Source organism: Myotis myotis, unplaced genomic scaffold (assembly GCF_014108235.1).
Source record: "Myotis myotis isolate mMyoMyo1 unplaced genomic scaffold, mMyoMyo1.p scaffold_m19_p_17, whole genome shotgun sequence".
Classification (NCBI taxonomy): domain Eukaryota; kingdom Metazoa; phylum Chordata; class Mammalia; order Chiroptera; family Vespertilionidae; genus Myotis; species Myotis myotis.
In genome coordinates this window covers 24,626,274-24,640,313 of record NW_023416321.1, presented here as the reverse complement: position 1 = coordinate 24,640,313, position 14,040 = coordinate 24,626,274, and the positions used below count along the sequence as shown (strand labels likewise).

At 55.3% G+C, this 14,040-nt stretch overlaps 1 protein-coding gene across 2 annotated transcripts in view; it reads right to left on the bottom strand.

Annotated features, from left to right (window-relative positions):
* The window catches only part of CUEDC1 (CUE domain containing 1), a 74,544-nt gene that overhangs the window by 19,043 nt on the left and 41,461 nt on the right, over positions 1 to 14,040 (bottom strand). The gene's annotated exons all lie outside the window — the stretch shown is intronic.

Sequence of the window (14,040 nt, the reverse complement as noted above, 5' to 3'; positions counted from 1 at the left end):
AGTAGAGGAGCTTCAATGAGAATTCAACAAGGTGATCCTCAGCCCAGTGCCTGGAACAGGGTTAGCTCTGTGATTGCTGCTGCCACTGCCCCAGAAGGCTAAGGAAGAAGCAGGAACCGTCACTATACTGGCCCCACTGCCACCAGAGTAGATGGGGCGGGGGATTCTAAGGGATCCTTCCCCACTATTTGGATGTCAACCCCCGGAATTCCCTCTAGAAGGAGATACTGGTCCTCAGAGCGCCAGGGGATGTCTGGCTGGCCTGGACAGCTGGAGACCCGACAGGTCAAGAAGCCTCTTCCATTAACCCCGGTGCAAAGCCTTGGTAAAGTATTTTGTGTGTGTGCCGTGACATATGAAAGGCTGACAACTCTAAGCCAGCCCCACACCCTGCTCTATAATGCAGATGAAGAGATGAGGCCCAAGACGAGGGGGGAGTTGCCCCAGGACACAGAGCCAGTAGAGGCAAAGCCCAGACTTCTCCATCAAAGGGTGGTCCTGCGCATGAGGAGAGAGTGGCTCAGAAATGGTCCTGGGAAATGCAGGGGGAAAGGAGCTGATGTATAGAAATACCATGTTCACGGGGCTCTGCAAGGACTCCCAAGCCAGGCTGCCTGTAATTAGCACCCGGTCGGGCTTAAGGCCCCCATCTCTCAGAGGACTGTCCCCCGCCTCCTCTCACTAAACTCAAGTGCAATCTGAGGCCAGGGCTGAGGTGTGGCTATCATGATTGGGAGCAGAGAGAAGGATGGTCCTCAGGGTCACAGTCATCGATCTGTCCTAAGCTGCCTTTGCAACCAGCACGGCTCAAATGAAGAGCAATTTAAAACACACGAAAGAATTAAGGCAGGATTTAGGTTTATGAGCTGTGCCAGGCACTTTCACATTTAATCTTTTTTAAAAAAACATATTTTTATTGATTTCAAAGAGGAAAGGAGAGGGAGAGAGATAGAAGCATAAATGATGAGGGAGAATCATTGATGGCTGCCGCCTGCACGCCCCACACGGGGGATCGAGCCCACAACCCAGACATATGCCCTGACCGAAACTGAACCGTGACCTCCTGGTTCAGAGGTCGATGCTCAATCGCTGAGCCACACCGGCCTGGCTTCACATTTCATCTTGATTACAACTTCAGAGATAGATGTTATCATCTCTCCTTTTCATAGGTGGAAACCAGTTCAGAGAAGTTAAGTAACACGGGCAAAGTCACACAACCAGTACACAGAGGGGCCAAAATTAGGAACCCACTACCTAAGAACCAAAACTGCCAAGTCAGGCTTGCAGGGCTAAGAGCCAAGGAGCCTCGGAAATGCAGCCATGTGTGCCCCAGGCCCAGAGACTGGGCACAGCCTGGCCGACATTCCAGCAGAGGAAATGTGACCCAGACAGCAGTGGGGAAGGAAGGGGAGGAGGGGTGTCTGTTGGCTGTGCCCCAAAGCTGGCTCTGTGACCTTGGGGAAACCACTTCACCCCTCTGAACCCCAGCTGCTGGGCACTGGCAGGGCAATAGCTAGCCCTGCCCGGCTTCTGAAAAAGGAAGTGAATCAAACCCGCTGAGCCCGTTAAACGTCCTGAAGGCTGACTCAAAGGCTTCCTGAACTCATCGTTGTCAGTGACCTGGGGATCGGAAAGCAGACATCACACACCTGTCCTCCCCCAGGTCCCAGGGAGCCAGGCCTTTCACTTCCCAGTAAAAGAATCCAGGCCTGGCAGGGGGTGGCAAGCGGCCAACCTTCACTCCAAGCCTGAGTAGACAGCCAAGGCCTGAGTCACTCCCTCCTGGCCCAGAGAGGGAGGCAAGCTGCCCCAGTGTTGTTCTCTTGACCTTGCCCAACATCATCCCAGACCGTCTCCCGAAAGGCCAGGGAGGGTCCACAAAGGGCATGTGAGAGCCCAGGAGCCAGAGTCCTTGGGTCCCATCCTGATGGGGCCAAATAACATTATGTCACGTGGAGAAATTATTTCACTTCTCTGAACCTCAGCTTCCTCCCTTGCAAAAATAGGGATGATAGCCCTAACCGGTTTGGCTCAGTGGATAGAGCGTCGGCCTGCGGAATGAAAGGTCCCAAGTTCGATTCCGGCCAAGGGCATGTACCTTGGTTGCGGGCACATACCCAGTGGGAGGCGTGCAGGAGGCAGCTGATCGATGTTTCCCTCCCATCGATGTTTCTAACTCTCTATTCCTCTCCCTTCCTCTCTGTAAAAAATCAATAAAATATATTTTAAAAAAAAAATAGGGATGATACCCACCTGGCAGAGGTGTTGTGATAGGACTTATAAGGGTGCCTGGAGCATAGTAAGCACCCAATGAGAGAGGTTGGCGTGGCCTCGGTCTCAGGCCTTAGCCCTTTTCCTGCACTACACTCACACCCTGAGCGATCTTATCCAGTCCCATGGCTTTAAATTCCATCTTCATGCTGGATACTGGCCCCTAAATTCTCTCGCCCTGAGGTCTCCTGGAACACACCCTTCAACTCCACACTTGCCCACCCACCTACTGCCTCCATTTGCATGTCCAATAGCAGCTCCAACATAACAGGCCATCCGCCTTTGTGGTTTCTTCCCGCCGCAGCCTGCTGCTCCTCGCCTTCTCCATCTCTGTTAATGGCAACTCCATGTGGCTCAGGCCAAACACTTGGGAGTCATTCTTAAGTGCTCACATTCTCTTATACCCCACACCAACTGCAGCAAATCCAGTCTTCCCTGTGTTCAAAATGGTTCCAGAATCTACGCCTCCGCCCCTCCCCCCCCAGCACCTCCACTGCTACCATCCCTAGTCTGTCTCCCTACCTCCCCCATTGCCTCATGTCATTCCTCTGCCTCAAACCCAGTGGGTCCTCATGTTCTCGGATGGGCCTTATTGTGGCCCATGGGTGTGCACATGCCTGCATCACCTCTCCAACTTTGCCATCAAACCATGCACACATGTGTGCACGCGCGCACACACACACGCACGCACGCACACACAGCCTCACTTCCTCCCTCCCCCTCACTAACTCTGGCCACCAACAAGCCTTGCATCTCCCACCCAGGAGCCTCTGCACTTTCTCTTCCCACCGTCTGCTACGTCCTTCCCACAGATATCTACATGGCTGCGTCCCTCCCTTCCTTCTGGCCCCCACTCAAGCATCACCCTGTCAGCGAGGCAATACTGCCTACCCCATCTGCCAGTGTTCCCTAACCCTTCACCCTCAGGAAACAGGTCCCCGGAGAGATTTCATATTTAACTGTCACTGGCCATCTTCCCCACTTGAATGTAAGCCCCGTGAGGGCAAGGTCATGGCTTTACTCACTGTGGCATCCCCAGTGCCTAAAGAGTGCCTGGCCCTGTCAGTGGGCATTTGTTTGGTGGACAAGAAGGGAGGGAGAGACTCAGGAGCACAACTGGACCATCTTCCCTTCCCTTCCTCCTTGGGCTCATGGCTGTGGTGGTGGAGCCTTTTCACTTCCAAAGCCCTTTCTTCTGTATGTTCTCAGGCCGTCCTCACAACAAACCATTTCATAGGGGCATGCCTGACTGTCCATCCCCCTTCACAGACCAAGCTACTGAAGCCAAGGCAGTCCAGTGACACGGTTCAGGTGCCATGAGCCTTCGTCGCCCGGCCTGAGGGTGGCAGCCAGGCTGATGTCAGGCTGGTCCCTTTTCTAGCCCAGCATCAGCTCCAGGGGGCAGGAGGTCGACTCCCTTCAAGGTTTGACTCGACATTCCACTGCCCCCCCACATGAGGACCAGGACTCACCTCTGAAAGGTGGGGGGGGTCACAGGGAGTGGGGCTGGAAGGCCAGAGGTCCCCACTGACAGCACTTCCCTGCCCTTCCCTTTCTCTTCTGAAGACAGATGGGACTGCCCCAGGCCAGCTTTGTGCCTACACACCCCTGGCCTCCCTCTCTGAAAACCTGCCAGGGATAGAGACAAGGGACAGATAGGATCTGGTGATCCATCTGTGATTGCTTTGATCACAGCCTGGAGAGGGACTCGCTCTCTCTGGTCCAAGATCTGGGCCCAGCCCAGTGCCACCACCGCAGGCCACTAGGTGGTGTCCCAGGGCTCGGGCCACGGCTGCTCCTAAGAAAGGGCAAACAGAGCGGCTCCTCTCTCAGAATCCAAGAATCTGCCCCGCCCCCACCCTTGGACTGACTAAAAGGGAAAGGAACCACCCAACCACCCCAGGGGTCTTAGAATCCAAGATCCGAGAGTGTCAGGATGATGTACTCCTAAGGTGGGAAATACGAGGTACACACGCCACCAGTTCGTTTCCTGCGTCCCTGGCAGACATCACTAATCCATCCCAGTATTGTTGTCCTCAGAACCATTTTTTGTTTTTTTAACAACGCGCTCTGGGCAGGCCACTACCAAGTGATTAGAACTGGCAAGCAAGACACAACCTGCTTGCCAGCCCTTTCACTTCCCGTACAAGAAGGGTAGGCCCGGGCTAACTTTGGCCCATCAGGAATCCAGGCTGCAAAAGCCGGCAGGGCCAGAATGAGGTCATAGGACCCCTGGGACGCTTGTGTAACCGTGGCTAAGTTCTGGGGAAACCTCAAGTGGGTAACGGCAGCGTTAATGGAGAGGCTGCTGGGCCGGGGCAGCTGCATCCTTGTCCAATTGTCACCTCAGACGTGGTGGGGGCGGGGCGCGGGGAAGTCTGCCCAGCTTCTTGGCTTCTGAGCTGGAGAGGCCCCAGAAGGGGGAGAAATGAAGGGAGAGTGGGCCAGGAGACAGAGGGAGGCTCTCGGGTCTGCGTGTGCGTGTGCGTGCGTGTGTGTGCGTGCGTGTGTGTGTGTGTTTGTGGGTACGCGTGTGAGCTTCCAGCGGGAGGAGCAGGGCGCAGCCCTGACAGAGGCGTCTTGTCCTCCTGCCCCTGCACAGGCTTGTTTTCTTCCCGAGCTATTAATGTCGCTGCAGCTTCAAAAGCCGGGTGACCTTTAAATGCCGAGCCTCCTGCTCCTGCCCAAGGCTCGGAAATGGCTTAATGGAAACTCAAACGGCCACAGCTGCTGAGGCGGCAACAAAGCCCGCCTCCTTCCCTAGGTGCCTGGCGCTCCTGGGCAGCCACACTGTGCCCCTCTCTGGGGTGGGGGTGGGAGTCGGGAAGGGCAGAGAGGACCCTTGGGCATAGCCACTGGGGAAAGGAGGCCTGGGTGGACCTGAGAGGAGGAGGAGGAAGAGTGGGAGAGACAGACTCAGCTCTGCCATGCCCTGCTGTGTGATCGTGGGTGAGCCATCCACCTCTCTGGACCATTCCCCATCATTCAGTCTAATCTAAGGGTGGGGCAGAAAATATAATCTTCCTCCCCTGAAAAAGTATTTTAAAATCTGTAGAATTTTTTTTAAAGGGGAGGCAGGAGAGAAGACACTCTCTCTCTTAATTTTTCTCTCTCTCTTAGCCCAACTTCTGTAGCCCAAGTCTGTAGCCACGGGGTGGGGGGGAGGGGCTGTGGGGCAAGGACTAGGGCACTAGTTGTCAAATGAAGGTAACAAGGTCCTTCCCTGAGGCCTCAGTCCCCAGGGACACTTTCATTCATGTCTGCTCCTGAGGCCCAACTACCAGGCGTGGCTGCCATAAGAGGCCCAATCAAGAAGCCAACCCTGCCTGCCAGTTCAAAAGATGCAAGACGAAGCTCCTCGGGCATGAGCACATGGCATTTGTTTGGTTCACCTTGGTAGCTAATGGCAAGAATAGTAATAATGATAGCATGGCACCAATGCCTGCTTCCTGACGTGCCAGCCACGAGTCCGAGGGCATTATGCATGTTAACTCTTTGCATCCTCTCTACAGCCTATGAGGCCTGTATTACCACTGCTATTTCCACTTTACAGCTAGAAAACGGAGGCACAAAGAGGCAAGGCACTTGTGTAAGGTCACACAGCCAAATGGCCAAGCTGACATTTGAGCCGAGAAAGTCGGATTCCAGAGTCTTAATCCATGGGCTTGCCCACCCGTCCGTATTCCCTGGAGCTGAGCCCAGAGCTGGGCACACAGCAACAGCTCAGTAACTGTGAACCGAGTCCTAACGGGGCATAGAGGCTGGGGGCACGAGGGGGAGTGTGCAGGCAAAGCCTCACCAGGAAGGAAAGAACCCCACCGTTTCCTTACAGAAACCTTTTCCCCACCCCAACAAAGCTATCAAGTTGCCCTGGCAACCAATTATTTTCCACCTCTACCTGAGATGGTTGGGACTCTTGTCATAACAATCCCTCTCTCCACCAACAAACATTACCCCCTCCGCCAAGACACTCAACCCAGGCGCCTGGGAGGAGATCAAACCTCACCGCCCCACCTAGAAGCCCGAGGTCTGAGCACGACCACTGGGCTGGCCTGAATGTGCACGTGGGACTGAGTGCAGTGGCCCACACTGGGAGATGGGAGCCACTGGCAGCTCAAGTGCATGGCGGTGAAGCTGGGCTGGCCCAAGTCCAGCCCCTGGGAAAGAGGAGGCAGCTGCCCTCCCACCCCCCGGGCCTCTCCTTCAGGCAGTTAGGGTGAGGGCCCCTCCACAGGTGGGCCTGCGTGGTCTGGGGCTGAGCCCCAAAGTCTGGGCAGCCATAGGAGGAGTCTCTGGGCCCCTGGGACAGGTGGTCAGTCAACACCACCACATTTAGTATTTAATTTTGTATCTGAGCATGCTCAGGTATCCAGGCCAAAGAACCAAGATTAGGATTGGGGTGCTCAGGGTGATTGATCAGTGGAGGGTCCTGGGACCAGAAGTCCCAGCTCCTGCCCCTTTCCCCCGACACTAACACACACTTCTTTGCTCCCACCCACTGATCCTAATTCCACTTCGATGGAATTCACATAATATATACAATCGAATACCATACAATGGGAAACAAATATGAGGCGTCTCTATATGTCCCTGAGACTTATCGATGAGGGGAACGACGCAAAGCATAAAACATGAGCATAGTCACTACAGGGAAACCTCGGGGAGGCTACAGGGAAACCTCGGGGAGGTTCCAGACCACTGTAGTCAAGTATCGCAATTAAGCAAGTCATCATCTCTTTGCTGGTGGAGGGTCTTGCTTTCGATGCAACCTCTGCGAAGTGCAATAGAGTGAAGTACCATAAAACAAGATACGCCTGTGTGCTGCAGTGCACTGTGGTGCGTGTGTGTCTGCATGTATGGAGAGAGCACTCTGAAAAGAGTCAGAAGAAACGCATCGTATACTTTCCTTGTATGTCGTTTAAGTTTCACTTCATGTTCATTTGTTCTTTTTAAAATAAAACACGTAAATTACCTATAAAGAATATAAAAGGGACAGCCTGGCCAATGGTTTTCACGTTTTTTGCACCTGTGTACTATCTCCAATGGACATGAATTACTTTTTAATAATAATTACAGCAAATATCTATGAGCACTGACTATGTGCCCTATACTTTCCAAGCACTTGGCGCATATAATCTCATCAAAGCCTCGCAGTAAAGTAATTCTTATACCCACTTTACAGAAAAGGAAACCAAGGCTCAGAGAGTTTAAATAACTCGTGTAGGGTCAGCACAAAGCCAAAATCTGAATCCCAACAGTCTGCCCCATAGTCCATGCTCTTCTTAACCTCCACCTTATACTGTCTCTCTAATTAAAAAAACACAACTAATGATGGTGGGGGGAAAAAATCTTAAGAAAAAAGTGAACCATACAGCCTCCAGGGCTTTAAAACTTTTTTTAATCCTTAGAATCCCAACCCAATCCTTCCTGCCTCCACTTCTCTCAGAGGCCGTCTCCAGTCCAGCCTCAGTGGAACCAGCACGGCTCCTCCCCTGGTGCGCCCCCTCTTCTTGGTGCACCCCATCCCTTGTGGTCAGGGACCCGCCAATTCCTGGTTCTACCAGGGAGAACAAGGCCAAATGGGCAAGATGATGGCCGGGGCCACAGCCCCAGATGGAGGGCCCACTGGGACAGAGCAGGGTCGGGTCTGGCCAGGGAGCTCCTCGTGGAGGAGGTGGTTTTACTGGGGCTGAGTCTGGGGTAAGAGGCCACAGAGCACAGCAGTTAAGGTGGGGCCAAGCTCAGCCTACACCCTTATCTCCAGCCCATGGTGGAGGGTGAGTGGACTTCTAGGAGTGAGTTTCCTCATCTGTAGAACGGAATGCCTACACCTCCTCGGATGGGCTCCTGAGGGGAAGTCATGGGCACACACAGGCTCATACCTGGATGCAAGCCCTCAGGCCACATGGTTCTCAGGGCTGAGTGTAGAGGAGTCAGGCCTGGGATTAGGATCTTCACTCCGGACCTGAAGGGGGAGCATGTGCAGCACAAAGGCCCTCCCTCAGGGGCCTCCAGGACCTCAGGCTGGGGGCTCGGGGGCTCCTGAGTGGAGCAGGAACCCTCCACTCCTGCCTGACTCTGCCCCCAGAGAAACTTCCTAGGGAAAGAGAAGTGACTGGGATCCCACACGGGCCCTGGGTTGCCCAGGCCTCCCTCTCCTGCTCGGCTGGAGGAATGGGGGTGTCATAGGCGAGAGGCTCCCTGGACCCGGCACAGGAGCCTGGCCACAGGCAGAGTGGCCTTTTCAGGAGAGCTGCCTGCAGCCGCTGAGGAATGCAAGCCCAGGGCTGGGGGCAGAGGGGTGGCTGGCCCTGAGCTTCAAAAGTGCAGGCGGCAGCTGTGGCTGGGAGGGCCCTGGCCCCCCTCGGGTGGACATCATCAGAAATTCCACCCCAGAGAGAAGGGCCCAGCCCAGACAGCAGATGAGATTGTTTGGAGCCACTTACCAGGCCAGCTTCTCCCTCCACCCACAGGCTGCTCCCTCCTCCTCGCCTCCGCCCCTTCTCCGCACGTGTAGCAGCAAAGGTCCCTTTCACAGCGGCACCGGAGGTGCCCAGAGGCCAGCTGCCAGGCTTCCTCTCCCCCCGGAGCCCTCCCTCGTCCCCATGGCCTCACCTCTACATACCTACGCGCCCACACATGCCCTCTGGAGAGGCCATGGTTAGGAAGAAACCTCATGTTCTCACTTCCTCTGGTGCGTGTTGCCAAAGGTCAGAGAACTCAGCCACCGAGCTGGGATCTGAACGCTGATCTCGAGACTCCTGGGCCAGTGCTCTCTCCCTGCGTGGGCACACACAGTAGCACACTCCAAGCCAGCTCATGTGTCTGCGTGTGCCCCGAGTACGCTCACTCAAACACATTCACACACTCACAGGACACAGACACCTGCTCTAGATTTCTCCCGAACGCTCCCATCCAGCCCACCTCTCTCCCCACCCAACTCTGAAGCTGTGCTTTTAAAATTACAGCCAGTCTCCTAAACCCTCACTAATGTGCACTAAGAGCACCCTCGCCCTTCCCACAGCACCCCCTGCAAGCCACTCCCTTCTCTCTGCTGCCGGCAGGGCCAGAACGGTCTTCACAGCGTCTGGTACAGCGACATTGAGGTCGGGGCAACCTGACTTGCAGCAAAACTGGCTGGAGCTGGGAAGTGGGACACCTTAGCCAAGGCACCGGCTTCCTGCTTGCCTGCAGGACCAGGTCCTGGGAGGGAGTGAAGGTAGGGCCTCAGGCCAGCTGGGGCTGGTAGGCCTACCCCTAAAACCTGACAGTCAGTGGGAGGAGGCAGGAGCTCCTCGGGGTCCTGTAACCTGCCTCTTTACCTCCAGAGGGCCTCAGTCTCCACCTCCAGAAAATGGGGAGAAATAGTCCCTACTCGGTCTGACCTTTCCCATCACTGAAACCTCCCAGAGATGCAAGGACATGGGTGGGGATGGGAGGATGGGTCAGGGTAGGAGAAAGGCACCACTGTCCCAGACATAGACCATGGGGACGCCTCGGCAGGGGGAGGTGGCTGCACCCCAGCCCCCCAGGGCAGGAAGGCTACAGAACCAGACCCCTTTCCTGAAATGAAGTCCTCGGCAGAAGCCCATTCTATAAAGACACGAAGCAGAAGCCTGCCCTCCCCGCTTCCTCCAGCAATTATGTGTAATCAGAGAGCCTGCCATTTACTGAGTGCTGGGCAGTGTTCCTGGGCGTGATGTCAGTTCATCCTCAGGATAACCCAGGGCTGCAGATTATCACCGTCTATCTTTATCGGAGCCATTTTACAGGGAGGGACACTGAGTGATGTGAGGCCTAGAGGCTGTCCAGGACTGCGCCACATCCAAACTGACACAGCAGTGACTTGTAAGTGTTTGAAAACCTGGATTGAACCCCACATGCTCTCATCTCGCCAAGCTGTTTGTCCCCCCTGCCTGTTTCCCCACTGCTCTTTGCACGATAGCCTTGTAGCTCACAGAGAGGTGAGACGTCATCCACTCCCTTGAGGTGTCTGCTAACACATATTCTCCATCTCACTATTCAATCAGAATCTCTGGGGGTGTGGCCTAGGAATACGCATGCTAACAAGCTCCTCAGGTTACTCTGATGCCCAGGAAAGTGTGAGGACCATGCCCAGGCGATGCAGTTCAGAGCCCGGATTCTGATTATTGCTCCATCACAAACCAGCCAACGTTTGCAAGTCATTTTACCTCCTGGACCTGCAGGTTCCCATCTGAATGGGCAGGGAGGACGATACAATCTTGAAGACCCCTCCCACCCCTGCCATCCCCTGGTCTGACCTGAGTCCCCAGATGGTCCATAGGTGTATGAACTGAGTTTCATGGACTATTCAGTTCCGATAGCTGCCAGTATACACTGAAGGCTCACAATAAAGAGAGTTCCTAACTGATTGAGGGAGACCAGCAAAAATACCTTGTCTCTGGCTCCGGGCCCTAAACAAATGCCGTTTGGATTATCCATGACACCCCCTCCCCCATCCCACCCCACTAACCCGGGGCCCCATGAATACCTATTTTCTTCATTCCAGACTGAGCCGGCCAGATTCTGTAAACATTGGATCCCACACCTGAGCTTAGTCAACAGTCACCAAACAAAGACACTGCCAAGTCGCCCTACAAGCCCGCACTCGCCCAGCGCTGTCTGTCACAGGGGAGCAGCAGCCTGGGATGTGGGGACCCTGTCCCTTCCTTCCGTCACAGAATGGGCACGAGGAGCAGGTCAGACAGAGGGTGTAGCCCAAATGGCTCCGGCCTACAAATGGGTCACAAGGTTATCCAGACTGAAGGGGAAGGAGGCGAGGGCATGGGAAGCGTTCGGCAGCAGCTGGGATCTTCCAAAGGCAGCTAGACATCCCTCATTTCCTTGGCCCCTTGATAGCACCATTAAAACACAAGTTCAGCGAGTGCTCAAGCGTTGCTTGCTAGTGGCAAACATATGACTCACTCATCCCTCAAGGTCTATGAATCCTTGAGCGTGGAATGTGGGGGTTATCGGACCCACAGCCCATGGACAGGGGGTGAATCCTGATTCGTGCTACCTTTGTGAATGGCAAACCTGTGCGCGCTTGGGCGTGCACAAACTAACCAAAGGGGAAGGACGGACAGTGGGAAACACCTGTGAACTGTGCCCAGGGTCTGCTCACCCTAGTCATGTAAGAATCCTGAAATAGATCGTTCTCTCACTGTCAGTGTACTGCAGGGGTGGGCAAACTTTTTGACTCGAGGGCCACAGTGGGTTCTTAAACTGGACCGGAGGGCCGGAACAAAAGCATGGATGGAGTGTTTGTGTGAACTAATATAAATTCAAAGTAAACATCATTACATAAAAGGGTACGGTCTTTTTTTTCAATAGTTTTATTCATTTCAAACGGGCCGAATCCGGCCCGCGGGCCGTAGCTTACCCACGGCTGGGGTACTGACTGCCCCAAATGATGGCATTGCACAGTGTACAGTGCTGGGGAAGTGTCCACAGGCCCTTTCCATTCCGCCAGGCTCGAGGCTGGGCCTGTGCCCCAGAGCAGGGGACTCACCCTGGTATTATGCAGGGCACTTTGCCTCCAGGGAACCCTCACAGCAGAACTTCGAGGTAGGAAGTGCTGCTTTGCAATGAGGAAATTGAGGCACAGAGGAATTAACTCGCCTGAGGCCTGACAGCCAGGAAGTGGTGAAGTCAGGATTCTACCCCAGAGCCCACACTCCCAACCACTCACCGCACCGTCACCCCACTTAACAGTGGTGAGCCTCTGCATGGGGCAAAGAGAGAAACTGAGGCTCCAGAAGGGCTGGGGACACAGAGTCAGCCTGGCAATGGTCCCGCCTCCAGGCAGCTGGGAACAGGGAGATGGGAAAAAAGTGGGTGCACCCGGCTCAGAGCCGGGCAGGCAGTCCAGCCACATGCCTCCTCAGCACCACAGCCGTCCCAGGCCCAGACGGGACCGCTCCGGGCCCCCACTCCCGCCCCAGCAGGGCCTCCCGGTCCTAATCTGGGCTCTGGTCAAGTTGTGTTTCCATCTCAACCACAACCGCAGCGGCCTGAGTGAGTCAAGGCCTGGCAGGAGGAAGTGGCCTCACTTGAAAATCATTAACATGCAAGGGCCGAGCTTGGGGCCTTTGTTCTTGAGCAAGGACTGTAGCATTTCACTTTCAGGAAGGAGCCGGGAGGGTGGGGCAGGTTCAGAATTGCACAACCAGAGGCACAGGCTCAGACATACACGCAGGTCCCACGTGGAACTCCTCTTCAACAACCCTGAGGGGAAGCACCAGCAAACCCACTGCCCTCCCACCCGGTGGGTCCACAGAGAGAGAGAGCGGGCAGGCCACCCTGCTCCACCGCTTTCAAAGCAGAGAGGCGTCCCCAGGAGGCACGGGGCTCTGTGGTCAGTGCACTTCCAAGTCAGGGAAGCCAAGCAACGGGAGGACGCAGAAAGGCCGCGGAGGGAGAGCGGGACCTCAGGCTCCGGTACCACAACCGTGATGGGAACCACAGGTCCCAGAGATGAAAAACGCCCCCCACATCCGGCTGGGAGGGGCAACCCCAGCTCTGGGAAGACTGCCTTCCTGCACTCCACCCCCCACCCTCTCAAAAGATGGCTCCCCTCTTCCAATCATGCAGGTGCTGCGTATCCCCGCAGTCTCCCAGATGCAAGGCAAGAGCAGGGAACAGCCCCCACAGGCACCCCCTGTGGCCCGGAAACACTGTGTCCAAGGCAATGTTTTTTAGGGAAAAATCTGTTTTTAAAAATACAATACAAACGATAAGAATTAAACAGGCTTTGAGCGAGCCCACAGGCCCTTGGAACTGGGACTGTCCCTAGATCCCAGGGACTGGGTCCTGCTCCCCTCCCCACTTCTCGGGTCAGAGGCCGAGGGTTCACGCTGCCCGCCTCCTGCACCTCATTAGAGCTTAACCTCCAGTCCCTTGAGGAAACTGGAAGAAATGGGACTCTTGTCCTTTGTCCATTACAAAGTAAACAGCTCTCTGGAGGACTGCCCTCTTTTGGGGGGGTCTTCTCACACTCTCAGACCCTTCCTGCCCACCTTCCCCAAGCTCCACGGTCAGTGGCGGCCTGTTCGGGGGAGCTGCCCTTCCCATCTGTGTTGTGGGACCTCTGCCTGGCAGGGGCCAGGCCACCCACAGGTCCCACTCACCCCCCTCAAAGCCTCTCTGTTTGTAAAGGGCTTTCGGGGACAGGAAGCAATAAACAGAGTCAGGTGGCCAAGACGCAGGGGCTGATTATGCAGTTTATGGATTTTCCAGGCCTCTTTGTACTCTCCCACCAGCTGCCCGGGGCTCTGCAGAGAAGTGCTGGCGAAAGACAGGCTTGAACGGTGGCCTTTTGACAGGACTAAGCTGGGTCTTTCTGAGCACATGTGAGGGGCCTGAATGCCTTGCTACTTCCACAAGCACCTTCTCATAGCCTCAAAGAGAAACCCCTGAACCAGAGCTCAGCCTGCTTTAATAGCTACCTCCCCTCTCCCCCCTCTCTCTCTTGTCTCTCCCCAGCGCCTGCTCACCTCTCCACTCAGCTCTAAATTACTTCCGAGGAGGCTGACTCCCAGAGGGCAGGGCGGGCGTGCCTGGCCAGGTTGCCAGCTAGCTCAGGCCAGGTGGGTGGCCCACCTTTACAAAGAGGCTCACAGCTCAGCTTAGTTCAGCTGCTCTGGGAGTGGAGCACACCTTGGGAAAAGTTGAGACTGGTAGAGAAGGAGGTTCTGAGCTGCATTGCCCCCACCGCCCCCACCGCCCCCCCAATTGCCAGGTTCAGCT